The sequence below is a fragment of the Glycine max genome, chromosome 14 (assembly GCF_000004515.6).
Source record: "Glycine max cultivar Williams 82 chromosome 14, Glycine_max_v4.0, whole genome shotgun sequence".
In the NCBI taxonomy this organism is placed as follows: domain Eukaryota; kingdom Viridiplantae; phylum Streptophyta; class Magnoliopsida; order Fabales; family Fabaceae; genus Glycine; species Glycine max.
In genome coordinates, this window is record NC_038250.2 from 10,098,371 (window position 1) to 10,113,022 (window position 14,652).

At 34.7% G+C, this 14,652-nt stretch overlaps 2 pseudogenes; one reads left to right on the forward strand and one right to left on the reverse strand.

The window, feature by feature from the left end:
* Nucleotides 1-4,743, reverse strand: LOC102662781 (ribosomal protein P0 pseudogene; annotated as a pseudogene).
* Nucleotides 11,744-13,762, forward strand: LOC121173428 (cyclic nucleotide-gated ion channel 1-like; annotated as a pseudogene).
* Nucleotides 13,763-14,652: the final 890 nt, after the last annotated feature.

Consider the following 14,652-nt stretch of genomic DNA (forward strand, 5'->3'; position numbering starts at 1 on the left):
CCCAAATGTTATTGTGAAATCAGAACTAGTTCCCAAGGGGATGAGTTATGTCATCATTTGATTCTTCACCTAGTTCTTCCTTCTTTTCCTTTTCCTTGGTTGTAGTGGGAGCACCAAACTCAGTAGCAAGAGCAGCAGCAACAACAACAACAACAACAACAACAACAAATTTACTTGGATCCTGCATTCAAGTTAACAATTTATAAATGGCACTCCCCTCCCATATTTCCCTCATCCTAGTTGCCCCGTGTTTCAAAAAGATGTCAACTCTTGTACATACAGACCCACCAAGGGATGTGACTGTAACAATATTAATGGGGAAGTAGAAGAAAAAAGTTTGTTCAAAAGCAAGTAATAAGCTTATGGAACGTTGTCATGTCAATGATCTACAAACAAGTGACAAATTACATTCTAAACAAGAAATGGCTTAGCAAAAAGTGTAGTCATGAAAAATTCATTGAGGCAATGGGTCACATTTTGTTAGCTTATATATTTATATACCTCCTCTTATAACAAATGATTGAGTAGCATGTGGGCCAAAAGAATATAAAATTTATTGATGAAACAGAGCATCCCATAATTTATTAAAAGATTTAAGGGGGGAACCAACATGAGAACAAAAATTTTAGGGAAGCATCCCATCCCTTAATTTTTATCTAAGGGTGATTAGAGAATGTTCTCATTTCTCACAATCATCAAGAATTCTCACTTAATATGCCCACATATGTAAAGAATCAAGGGAAATATATTATTTACCTGAACCAAACAAAACAAAAAATCCTGAAGTTGCATCTATCTCTGAATGTTCTTTCTTGAAATATTTCAGAAAGCATACTAAGCAACTGAACCAAATGAATCCCAACAATATAACCCATCCCTTCAAATGCCAAAAAATTGGATCAACGACTTCAATAGCAATAATTTAGTTCAAATTTCAAAATTAATATTGATTAACTATATAATATGAATACATATAGCTACAACTAAAATAACACGAATGACAAACCATGTATGTTGAACAAGTATATGCTTTGGCCAATGCTGAGAATCTCATAATTGTTTACTAATATCAGGATGAACTTCAACATCTGTAAAAGCATAAACAAAATCTGTAAGCACAATCAAAGGCTCAAGGCCCTCAGAAATAAGTTACAAAGGCATCACTTAAGTAATCATATTGCCCATTGTTTCTCTTATACCAGACAAATGGCATATGGGAATTCATCAACATGTAAGGTATTAATGTATTTATAATTCAATATGAAAATAAATGTCTACAAAATATACAGGTTCCACATAATTAGTTTATTGTAAAGTATATTCATCAACACTAAGTCACTAAATGCTTATTTCTGAACATTAATTAATTACAAAGAATGGAATGCCTTCAAACATCAGTAAGCAAAAGAAAAAACCTTCACTAATAAAACTTGAATACTACCAAGTAGAATAAGAGAATCTACAGATGAAGACAGGTACATTTGTACATGAATATGCCAAATGACAGTTGAAATTGTACATGCCAGGTAAAATTTCTAAGTAGAATGGTCACCTCATAAAAAGAGAAAAAAAGTTTGATAAACATAAAATTAGAAGGAAATGAAGATTTAAAGGGTCAAATGCATACAGTTTTTGGATCGACAAACAGTTTACAAGCACACTCCCTCACATTTCTAACACATTTTAGAAGAGTCTTGACAAAAGGTCACATGCATAATGTAAGAATAATACTTTCATTTTCAAAAGGTCACAACCTAGTTACCCGCCTCTATGTATAGAACTTAATGTTTTTTAAAATATGATTAGAGAAGAACAACTACAATGGTGAGGCATATCCATAACTTTAGTCGTGACACCATGCAAATCATTTCCTGAATACCTCTGTATGACATTAAAATTCCAATCAATTCATGGATTAGCAACAAATTCTGAACTCATATAATCTAATACATTAATAGAATAAACTAAACATCATGTACATGACCTATCATGAGCACAACATTACTTGATCTACTTCGATCATTGAAACCTTTGTACTTTTCTGATTCACCACAAGAAGGCGCGAGATTAAAAACTTATCCCTTCCAACTTGAAACAATCTACAAATAAATTAAAAATAAAGAAAACTACAACCACATTTTCTCCCGCAGTTTAAGAGCTGGTCAACCAGATAGAATTAGATAGAAACAATGCAATCATCCCATATGGTATATCCGGTACAATAGCACCAAGTTTCATCTCAGCATGTTCAGAATAAGATACATTATTCTTTTAATTTTATGTATCTAGCATTCCAATTTCACTTCTCTCACCAATGCAATATATAATTATTTGGTACAAAATGCACAACCACAGATTCACTATGTCTTTAGATTTTCATTGCATCCATTTTTTCAGATTTTTATTTTATCTATTTTTCCTAGAATAGAGAAACCAATCAGGCAAAAGCATCATTCACAAATTCCTTTTGCAGAGAACAACTATAACTACAATTATAAAATCAAGGTTTTACAAAATGGTCTGCAATTGCAATTTCAGCTATATCATCGAGGTTTTCGGCTCACTACAACCACATCAATCACATTTGCCCATATTTCCCACAATGTAAAAAATCACAACAAAACCACAACCTCAAGTGCAATCTAAAAGCTTGAAAATCTTCATTTAGCATAGTCACAGTAAGTATAAACAGCAAATACCCCCCCCCCCCAAATTAAAAGGAAAAAAACAACAGGAATATTTGGGTGATAGTTGATCAAAATGTCAAAGCCAATACCTTTAGATACTGCTTGATCTTGTCTACCTCAAGGAAAGAAAAATCTATCTTAACTACAACAGCAAGAACATTCTTGTAGGCATTGACAAATAGTGTGGTGCAGCAGCAAGTGTTAGGTATGAGAAAGCCAATGAAAGTGAACTAACAATCGAGACACCAACAATACAATCAGTTAAATAGTAAGAATATAAATAAATTGAAAAGTATGCAAATATCACTTTACCTTGTACTTAGCAACCTCCTCACTAACCTCCTTCAGTTCACCTTTGGTGAAAATCAACTTGGCCTAATTCAAGGAAAAACACATTCTCTCAAATCTAGTAATTCAAACATCAAAACTCATTAATAAAACAGATTTAGGAGTATCTAATAACAAGTTTTAATAGTTGAGATTGGAGAACAAAGAACAAAAAAATGGAAGTAAAATTCTACTACCTTGCATATCTAGCATGCCCTTATAGGTAAGTATGTAGTGACACAATTGGCTAATAGCCCAAAGACATGCATCAACATTATAATAAGAAGCATGAAGACATGATAAGTTACTTTGTCTATCTCTAGCTTCTAATAACAGGTTCTTCCAAAAATATAGGCGTTACAAGAAATCAGGTGTTGTGCTTAGCCATGAATAATAGTTCCTTTAATATTTTGACTAATAGATGTAAGCCTTATAGTGATCTAATGTAACTCCTTAATATTCTATTCGACTAGGTAAAAATTGTGATAATATACATTATAATACTAATTAATAGTGTCAAATCATCAAGTAACAAGTAATACATGTTTATCAACTAACACTATCACATATAAATAATTATCAAACATTCAAAATGATGCTCATATCTCAAATATACTAGATGGTACGAAAAGCTGATAGGGGATACACATGGCTCTTTGGTGTTCTGTTCATTGTTGTTATGAAGAGTGTTGCTATGTCTAGACATGGCTACTCATGTTCTACCCTCATGACTGGCAAACTTGTTGTACTATCAATATTTCATATTTCTTTTTCTATCTAGATATTTCTAACCAAACACCTTTTGGCTAGTGCCAGACCCTAATTCTATTCAGGGCCCCCAAGAAAAAACAAACAAAAGAAAAGAAAAGAAAAGAAAAATAAAGGATAAAAAAAGAGAAAAGAAAACACAAAAAATGAAAAAAGAAAAAAAAGAATTAAAAACACAAGCGTAAAAGAAAAAAAATAATAATAAGAAAAATAATAATAATAATAATAATAATAATAATAATAATAATAATAATAATACATTTTATGGTCGATTGGGCTCTCAAAGAGAACCCATTAGGTCAAAAAAGAACACAAGACAAAAGCCAAAAAAAAAAGGAGGGGAAGGTCGGGGAGTTAATGCACAGAGAGGCATGAATCTCGGGGAGGAAGAGCGAACCAACCCAGCAATGCCATTTGGCGAGCTTTGTCAGAGAAGAAGGAGGGGTTATCTGGTAACCCCTCATTCCTTACTCTCTCACGTTTTCTCTTCTGATCCTCTTCTCTTTGTTTATTTTCTTTCTTTTTTCTGTCTCTTCTTCTTCTTCTTCTTTTTTATATCACCACCCCACCCTCCAAGGTGACTCCACCATGGCCGCCGGCGAAGCCTACACAGTCTGATTTTGTATTTTTTTTCTTATTCCTTTATTTTGTTTGGTTGTTCAAGTGCTTCTCCTTTGATGCGTTTTTGTTTTTTTTTTCTTTTGCCAACTCCGGCGAGACCGCGGTGTCTCTATCCATGTCGCCACCACCATTTGCCGCTATCCTATGGTAGCTTCGCACTTGTGGGCCCTTCGCTGGTGGAGTCAAGGGCCCTACCAATTTCATTTTTTTTGGTTTTTTTTCTCTCTCCTTTTGTTTGCACCACTATGAAACCTCCTCCATCGACATTGTCGTGTCGTCGCCGGCCCCGTGGCCACCTCGTGCAACTAGACCTTGCACCAGTGGTGCCATGGGCAACGCTCCACCCTCTATGGTTGTTTATGTGTTGGTCGTGCCGTTTTCTATGCGAGGCAACTAAGGTTTTTCAACCCTATTGCATAATCGTGGGTTGGGTTGGGTCACCCTGACTCGGTTCCAACCCAACAATAAAAAACCAATAATTGATGCTTACACCCCATTTGTTAATACATGCACCCTTATCCATTTTGGGACTATCTGAAATAAAATAAAAACATTATTCACACCCCATCTTTCATAAATGCAACTTTTCGTTTTGGGCCTAGCCCATTTTTGCGAACTCTGAAATAAAATGAACATAACTATTTACACCCATTTTCTTAACACATGCACCATTTTCATTTTGGACCCAACACGTTTTTTTTGTGTGAAGTCTAAAACAAAATAAAACTGATGGTTACACCCCTTTCTTTATATGTGCACCCTTGCCACTTAGGATGGTGACTAAGTCTAAGTCAACCCTTTGACTATGACAAAAATAATAAAAAAAATAAAAATAATTATGCATATTAGTGAATAGCTCTTTATTTTATCGTATTTCTTTATTGTCTCTATCGTTTATTCTTCAATGTGATTTTCTTTTTATCATTGCATTGTTAGTTAGTTTGATTAATATTGTATTGTAAATATCTCATTATTCATCTTACTTTCTTCACGTTTCAGTCCTGCATCCTTAATTACTAAGTGTACTTCCCACTTCTATTTCTATCCCTTTCTATCCTCATTCTATTTATTTGATTTCCTATCACTAGGTCAAATATTTATTTATGTTTGCAAATCCACTTTAGGATTCTTTAGTACACGCTTACATTCTGTGCACTCCATGCTGGGTCTCTGACTTGCTTGGTGGTGTTTGAATAACATATGAATAAATTTTGTGAATGACATGATAGATCTCCGACTTGCTTGAGTTCACAAAGTTTACCACAAAACTAAAGTCTATTCTAAAAATGGTAACATTTTCAAATAAATGATCACACAATTCTCCTTTTTCATGTTACACGCACTCCATGTTGGGTCCCCGACTTTCTTGACGGTTTTTCAGTAAAGTGTGAGTTAATATTTTGAGTGCCATGCTAGGTCTCCGACTTGCTTGACTTTACAAAGTTTACTATAAAACCAAAATATTTCAAAAAAAATAATAAAATCAACCCAACACACAAACTCTTTTTCTATAAAGAACTACGTAAGTTTGATTTCCTGATTGCACCTGGGGATACGTAGGAGCGAGAGCAAATCCCTTGTTGATAAAAAACTAAAAAAATAAAATCTTTTTTTTTAAATAATAAAATAAAAATTTGATTTCCTTTTCTAAATTAAAATAATAATATAACAAAATATAATTCATGTTTTCAAGGGAAGATAAATAATTAAAAGTCACTTTATTTTTAGCACACTCGATTAAAAGTTGTCGTCTTCATGACAGACGCGTGGGGTGCTAACACCTTCCCCGTGTGTAAACGACTCCCAAATCATTTTTCTCAAACCGTATACCATTCCTTATCCTTTTTTGTTTTCCCGACGTTTTCCTTAAATAAATGTTTGTGGCGACTCCCCAAGTATTCCATTTCTTGGAAAACAATTTATTCATTTAATTTTTTTATTTCGCCGTCTCGTCGTGGCCCACGTTGCGATGGATGGCGACTCCACTAGGGACTCGTTATATAGTTAATCCATTTGATCGAGTGTGTAATTTTATCGTGACTTTTATTTATTTATTTTCCCTTTCTCTTTTATCCTTACATTGTGGTCCCGTTCGTTAAAGTTTCATTCTGCTATCGTTCTTTTTGCGGTTTTTCTTTGATCTCATTTCCTTTATTCTTTGTTTCGCTCATGCTTGTATATATCTTTTGCTAAGTTGTTACTTCTTGGTGTGTATCCTTGTATCTATTACCTTCGTAGTTAGAAATAAATTGTGGCATTGAATCTTAAGGTAGACAACATGTGCTATAACTCATGATTGAGCTAATAACTTACAAAATTAGAAACCATTGATGTGCCCGTGTTTTATTTCCAGTTGCACTTTGACTCTGACGGGATGTAATGAACAATATTGTTTTAATGAAAATTAGAGTTAATTCGACCTTATATTTTATTCAGTGTTCTGCGTAAAATTCGCAATACTTCAGCAACTTATTATTTACATGCATTCATGCTTATTTGTTTTTTCACATTGGTATGCATTTCTCATTACATTCTTTCCTCGAAATCATAAAAAAAGTAATCATTGTGCTAAGAAGGAAAGACTGTGCTTTATGGCACCCGTGCCAGACGCATGCCAAGACTAAGATAATGAGTGACAAGAGTAAATGAAGGCCGATAAGGAGGTCATGAAGAGGCATACGACAATGATGATGGAAGCAATGATGAGCATAAACAAGATGATGAAGGAGTTGTGTGAGGATTTCAAGATCCAACACCATGATTCGACACCTTATAGGTCCAAGATGAAAGGTGCAGTTAAGGATGCCAATAAGAATATCAAGAAGATCATTCAAAAGATGATAATGACATACAAAGATTGGCATGAAATGTTGTCATTCGCATGGCACGATTATCAAAATTCTAGGCGCACTTTTACTGGGGCAACCCTATTTTTGTTGGTGTGCAGGATGGAAGTTGTCCTCTTTTTCGAAGTAGAGATTCCTTATTTGAAGGTTCTATCGGAAGCGAAGGTGGAGGAGGTGGAATGGGCCCAGGTGTTTTTTGATTGGTTGAATCTTATTGAGGGAAAAATACTGGATGCTATGAGTCATGGGCAGTAAACAAGAGCGAAGAACATTTTCAACCAAAGGGTGCGCTCGTGTAAATTCAATGAGGGAGACCTTGTTTTGAAGAAGGTGCCACATGTTCAGAAATATATCCGAAGGAAAAGGGCCCTGAACTATGAATGACCTTTTGTGGTGAAAATGGCTTTCTCAAATGGAGCATTGATGCTCACAAACATGGATGGTGAAAAGCTTCCTTCGCCTGTGAATTCTGATGACATCAAGTCATACTATGCATGATGCTTGCGGTAGTTTAAAGGTTCACTATTGGACATTCCAGAGACGCATTAGGATTTTCATGTTGATGCTATCGCAACACTAATAATGAATTTGATGCCATCATCTCTCATTCTCTCATGATTTAACTTTCACTAGAATATGCATGTACGTCATTTACTTGTTTGCTCATGTGACCTATGCTCCGGAGTTGATCTCCAAGTATGCCCAATCTTAAATGGCGTGTTCTACACGTTTGGTGGGGGTGCCATAAGTGACAAGTAAAATTGAATAAAAATTTGATTGATTGCGTTTCAAATCAATAAATAATAAGTATAGGCATTCATACAACCTCATCTTATCTTTCTTAAAAGTTTTGTGAAAAGTAAGAGTCATTTGCCTTAATCACTCAATTGAAAATCCTTTAATATTTCTTGTCCTTGAAAAATTATTTCGAGAACCTAAACAATTTCTTTCATTTCTTATTTTCTTTCATGTCTTCTTGCTGCCAATATGTGACAAATGACAGCAACGAATACCTCTGAGCCCTACACTAGGGCAATGACAAGCAACATGCATGAGCTTCAAGCGAACCTAGGGGAAAATAAGAATTCCTCACCCGGTAGGTTGAAAACCTGAAAGGGCGGCCTAGGCAAAAGTTAGGGTAATAATAAAAAAAAGAAAAAAAACAATCATGAGCGTGTTATTAAAGGTTTTGTCCCAAAATCCAAACTATAAGAGTCTCTAGTCAAGATTTGAAATGGCACATGGCTGTGTTTCTTCATTCCAAACACTAATTTATCCCTTGGTACCCTCTCCGAGCCAAATCATATTTGTTTTCTTAAAAAAACAAAAACACTGAGTAAAAACTACCGCTAAATTAGCAGGAAGAGCAATGCAAACAACACATGCATGAGGTTTACTAAGCTCTAGGCTGGGCAATAGTGAAATATAAAAAATGATGAAATATAAAAAAAAGTAGAAAGCAAATCCACTAAAGGCGAGCACAGCAAAAAGAGGCAAAAGATCTCCGAATTTTACAAGGAAGGCATAAAGTGCAATAAAGATTAATGTATAAGACAAATGGAGTAGAGCCCAACCCAAAAAGTTGAAATGAATAAAAGTAAAAGCAAGGTTCTTACTCAATATAACCCATAAACACTCTTTAAGTCTCTCTGATCCTTCCTTTCATAGCCCTTTTACCCCCATAACCATGTTACAAGCCCAATAAAGCCTATGTAGGTCAAGGAATGAATAATTTTGCTTTTGAGTTTGGATTCTGGAATGGAACCCGTGCATGCTTGTGATTGTTAAAAAGAAAAGAATCCCCGATGTTTGCATTTGCACGTTTGAGAAGAAAACTCATTCAACTAGGAGCTCGTGGAAGATGCCCAAAGACAATTGTCATAGAAGGGTGGATCTGACGTTAGTCGCTCATGCTTTTAAGTTTCACAGGACTCAATGTCCTTTGCTTAATTTCATAGGGCTCAACGTGCTTTGCCTTTATGTTTCATAGGACTCAACGTCCTCGCCTTTACGTTTCATTGGACTCAACATCCTCCTTCTTTATGTTTCATAGGACTCAACGTGCTTTGCCTTTATGTTTCATAGGACTCAACGTCCTTTGCCTTTATGTTTCATAGGTGTCGCAACATGCCCTTTTGTGGGCGAGCGAGGCGAGGCTCACGGGTGCGTTTTCCAAAGGAGGAAAATGCGTGGAGTCGCCACCAACGTTTATTTGTGGAAAACGTCAGAAAAACCGAAGGAAACCGGTCAAAAAGAATATTCCAAGTTCGGGAGTTGTATTTACGTTTGAGGAAGGTATTAGCACTTCTCACGTTTGTCTCAAAGGACAACAGCCTTATTTTTAGAATTGTGTGAAATTGTGTTACCCTAACTTTTATTTCCTTTTTTATTTTTGAGGTCGACAAAAGCGGGGCTCTTGCTCCTACGTACCCTCCATCGAAGAGGAAATCAAACCTACGTAGTTCTTTTTAAGGGTGAATCAAGCGATTCTTTTTTACTTGGAAGGTGATCATTTTAAGGCGTTGGACCTTAAAAATGATCCATTTAGTTGGTAAGAAAAACTGAGATATTGAACTTTTCAAATCCTTTTTTTAGTGATTTTTTGTGGACGAGCTTGACTTTGCGGGTTGATTTTAGCCTTAGTTTCACTTTAGTTATTAGTCAATTCAATTAAGAAAGAGAAATCCCAAAGAGAAACGTCCGATTGATTTTTTCGCTTTATTTTACTAAAAGGTATTTTTTTATTATATTATTATTATTTTACCTCTTTTTTTATTTCCAACGTGGTTACGGCACGACCGAACGGTCGGATTTCATTTTAACAGAAATTAACGGATATTACAAATCAAATGATCGGTGGAAATTTATTTTATTTTTTGATTAGGCGAGAAATGACTTAAATAAATGATTGAAGCACGTCAAAAGGGGGTACGGAAAGTAAATGAAACGAGAATAAAAGTACACAAAACAAATGGGGATTACCATGGGTACATAGAATGAATTGAAAAGCTCGATTTCGGGTACTTACCGGTTGAAGACCGAAGAACAATGAAGAACGAACGATGAATGATGAAGAACGGTTGAAAATCTTCGCATAATTACCCACGGAAACGTTACGGAAGCGCTTCGGCTTGGATTTTCTTCACGGAAACAATTTTCCTCAGCAATTTCAAGTGAATACGAAGTGCCAAGAAGGCTGAACCTTTTTCTTCTTCACTCCTCCCCCTATTTATAGCAAAATAGGGTAGGAGCTTGCCACCCAGCTTGCCCAGGCGAGCCAGGTTGCTTCCTCCAGAAGCAACCGCCTTCTGGAGGAAGAATCTGGAAGGCCCAAGTTTGCACCCCCTTTGCTTTTTTTGGTGATTCTTTTTCCGTAACGTTACGAAACTTTACAAATTTTGTAACGATACTTGTTTTCTTTTCGTAAGGTTACGGAACCTTACAGATCATATAATTACTCCCTTTTTTAGCTTTCGAAGAGTTACGAAAATTCACAGATTGCGTAACAATACTTCCTTTTGATTTCCGTCACATTACGGAATTTCACGGATTGCGTAACAACACTTCCTTTTGATTTCCAGCACGTCTCGGGACTTCACATATTGTGCAACAAAGGGTGCCAAGTACTTTGAAGCGGTCAATCAAAGGTTTCATGCCATCAAGCAATAGTCCCCGGACGAAATTAGGGTATGACAATAGGACTCAATGTTTTCTGTCTTTCTATGTTCATAGTACTCAAAGTCCTCTGTCTTCATGTTTCATAGGACTCAACACCCTCTGTCTTTATGTTCCATAGGACTCAACGTCCTTTGTCTTTATGTTTTGTAGAACTCAACATCCTCTGTCTTTATGTTTTGTAGGACTCAACGTCCTTTGTCTTTATGTTTCTTAGGACTCAACGCCCTCTATCTTTATATTTTCATAGGACTCAACGTCCTCTGTCTTTATGTTTCATAAGACTCAACGTCATCTATCTTTATGTTTCAACATCCTCTGTCTTTATTTTTCGTAGGACTCAATGTCCTCTGTCTTTATGTTTCATCACTATAAGAAAAATGACATATGCCTACGGAAGTTTTTGCCTACTTACATAAATTACTGTAGGTAAAAGTAAAAAAATACTTATACCTACAATTGTTTGTCATAGGTAAAATTCAAAAATTTATAGTTACTATTATTTGGTGTAGGTAAAACTCAAAATAACTTCTACTTACAAATGCTTAGTGTTGGTAAAATTTCAAAAAAAATATATACCTACGGTGACTTGGTGTTGGTAAAATTCTATAAAACTTGTACCTACACTCCACTGGTGTTGGTAAAAAAATTATTCTATTCAACAACGTTTTTTAAACAAACCTGTCGTGGTCTTGGGTTCTGCGTGCAATAATATTTTTTTTGGTTTTTATTCTTTCTCGCTCCTAGAATATGGAAAGGCACAATGTGACCTTCATATCTGTCTTTCTCTCTCAGGGACCACGAGCCACTAGATCGTAGATGACGAGGAGGAGCTCGAAGCGGTGGCTTGCTCCGCTAGCTCCGACGATGATAATTCGCAGAATGAAGCCGCTGAAGACGACAACGAGGATAAACAGGTCAAACCTTACCTTTACATTTTCGTATTTTCATTTGTGCTTCTCTGATTTCGCTTCATGTACCACATTTTTTACATTTTCGTTTGCGATAGTTTTTGTGCACTGCGTTTTGATGTTTTCATTTGCTACTCGTTTGGATTTCTCTTAGTATGCTGCATTTTGATGTTTTCATCTACTTCTCTGTATAGGAATTCCTAAATTTGTTTTGTGAGAAAATTATTTTTATTAGGTTACAAATTTTTCTTGTTTATAGATTTTTTTATTCCTCTGCAACACACTATGTACCAAAGTTTTCTAGCTAATGAATCTGTTGTAAGTCTTCTGGTTTAACTGTTGTAAAATAGCATCTTGGATACATTCTACATGAACTAAAGAATATGTTTCTGTTATAAGTCTTTTTCTGTTGTTTTAAGAATTTGAGTGGTGGAATCAACTACAGATTTTACTCACAAGTTCTTGTATTGCTTTTGGTGGGGTGTGCATAGTGTAGGGTTGGTAAATAAATCTTCTCTGCTCTTGCCTCAATATATGCAACATTCACATTTTATAAACTTTGGAACTTGTGTCTTTTGTTCTTAATTTTGTTTCCAATGTTTTTGTTGACTTAATTGTTATAACTTCTTATCAAGGAAAGCATAATATAATATAGTGCTACCTAAAGTATTTTTTTTTTCCTTTTTGGCAGTTCTGTTGGGGAGATAATCTTTGCTATCTTCATTTCTGTCTTTGGATTGGTTCTATTTGCATCACTTATTGCAAACATGCAGGTAATTCTTTGGCAACAAGGACTATGCGATGAGATTATAGACAAGATAAGAGTGATCTTGCATATTGGTGTCATTAATTACACTTCCCTAGTCATAGATATAGTGTAACTCATGAGTATTTCTTTTTCTTTTCTAGATTTGCAAATAAAAAAAGAAAGAAAAGAATTTTGTGATGGAGTAAAGAACAAGCAAGCAAGTTAAGAGGACAAACCTTGGTCATTGATATATTTTTTGAATTCATGGTGTTGATTATTGTTACAGAAATATCTACAATCTACCAGTGTGAGAGTTGAAGAGATGAGAGTCAAAAGGAGGGATGCAGAACAGTGGATGTCCCACCATATGCTACCAGATTTGCTGAAGGAAAGAATTAGAAGGTATGAGCAATACTTGTATGTGTGATGAGCATTTTCTACTTCTTATTTATTGGTACCGGTCTAGGTGTTTGGGGACATGGATAATCAGTTGTTGGATGCACTGTGTGACAGACTGAAGCCAGTTCTTTACACGGAGAAAAGTTACATATATAGTTCGTGAAGGGGATCCAGTTGATGAACTGTGGAAACTATATCAACAGTTGAAGCCTTTGCTATCATGTCTGATGACTTGATGTTTGTTGCTTCCCAATTTCGATGGCTTTTAAACAGCAAACAACTTCAGCACACTTTCAGGTGCTGTACAAACTATATACTAGTCACATCATTAATTATGTTTTTGAGTAATTGTGTATCTTTGTATATATATTAATGTAAATGTAAAAAGTGTTACACTGGCAAAAAAAAAAGGGGCACACACCACACGTATAATCTGAAACCATGACTTTTGTTTACACTTTAGATTCTGATTGTAGTTTGTTTAGATCACCCCATCAAAGTTTTCATTTAACAAAATCAGATTAATTGGATAAGAAATCATCCTTAATAGTGTCACTCTTGTGCATATCACAAGTGCTGCTAAGACTTTGGTAAAAGATCATAGAGTCAATTCCATGTTCAGCAAGAAAATAAAAAAAAAGAAAAGAAAAAATGATTCATACATGTTTGTTCAGGTTCTATTCCCTGCAATGGAGGACATGGGCTGCACGTTTCTTACAAGCAGCTTGGCACAGATACCGAAAAAAGGAAGGAGACCATGGCACATCGTTCTTTGACTGATCTCTCCTACAGGCAAGCCCATTTAATAAACTTCTTTTTTTTTTTATTTAGCGATTTTTTTAGTGAAAACCCATGCCACTAAGAATTTAACAATAAATTAAGTGTTGAACTTAATTTCATTAATTTTAAAAGTACAAGAAATGATTTGAGCAATTGAAATCATCGAAACCAAACCACCCATTTAATAAAACCCAAAATGAGTGTATATATATATATATATATATATATATATATATATATATATATATATATATATATATATATATATATATATATATAAAACAGTTTGGTGATTTGTAGTGTTCTTAAAAGATTAATTCTCTTTCCTTGCATTGAATAATTAGAAATGTATGAGCTTGTTTTTTATATAATAAAAGAAGAAATTCATTCAAACAAAGAGAAAACTTTCTAAAAGACTAAATTAAACATCAATTGTGTATCTTTTTTATTTACTTATAAATTAAAGTTGCAGTAATCTTGTTCCATTGCAGAATATTCTCCAAGATATCGATCCTCTAAATAAAATTAACGCCAATTCTGTAATTCAATCATAAAAAGTGATATCAAAATGCTTTCAAGAACTAGAATTATAACTTCTTCTTTTTTACCTTTACAAGACTAAAACGAGTTTATTTTTTAAATTATAATTAGAGTGCTATGGAATTTTGCGGGTAGACTTGGTCATTTGATTACTTGTTTTATTTTTTGTAAATGTAGGATGGCTACTTGGTGCCGGAAATGCATCTATTTGAAGCCCAAGTAGGAAAAATTTGCCCCTGAATATCAAGACAAGTAAACTACTAATACTCATTGCGTCTTCTTCAATTAGATGGCTCTTAAGATTTTAATTTATTTAAACAGATATTCTTTCAAAACTAATTTAAACTAAA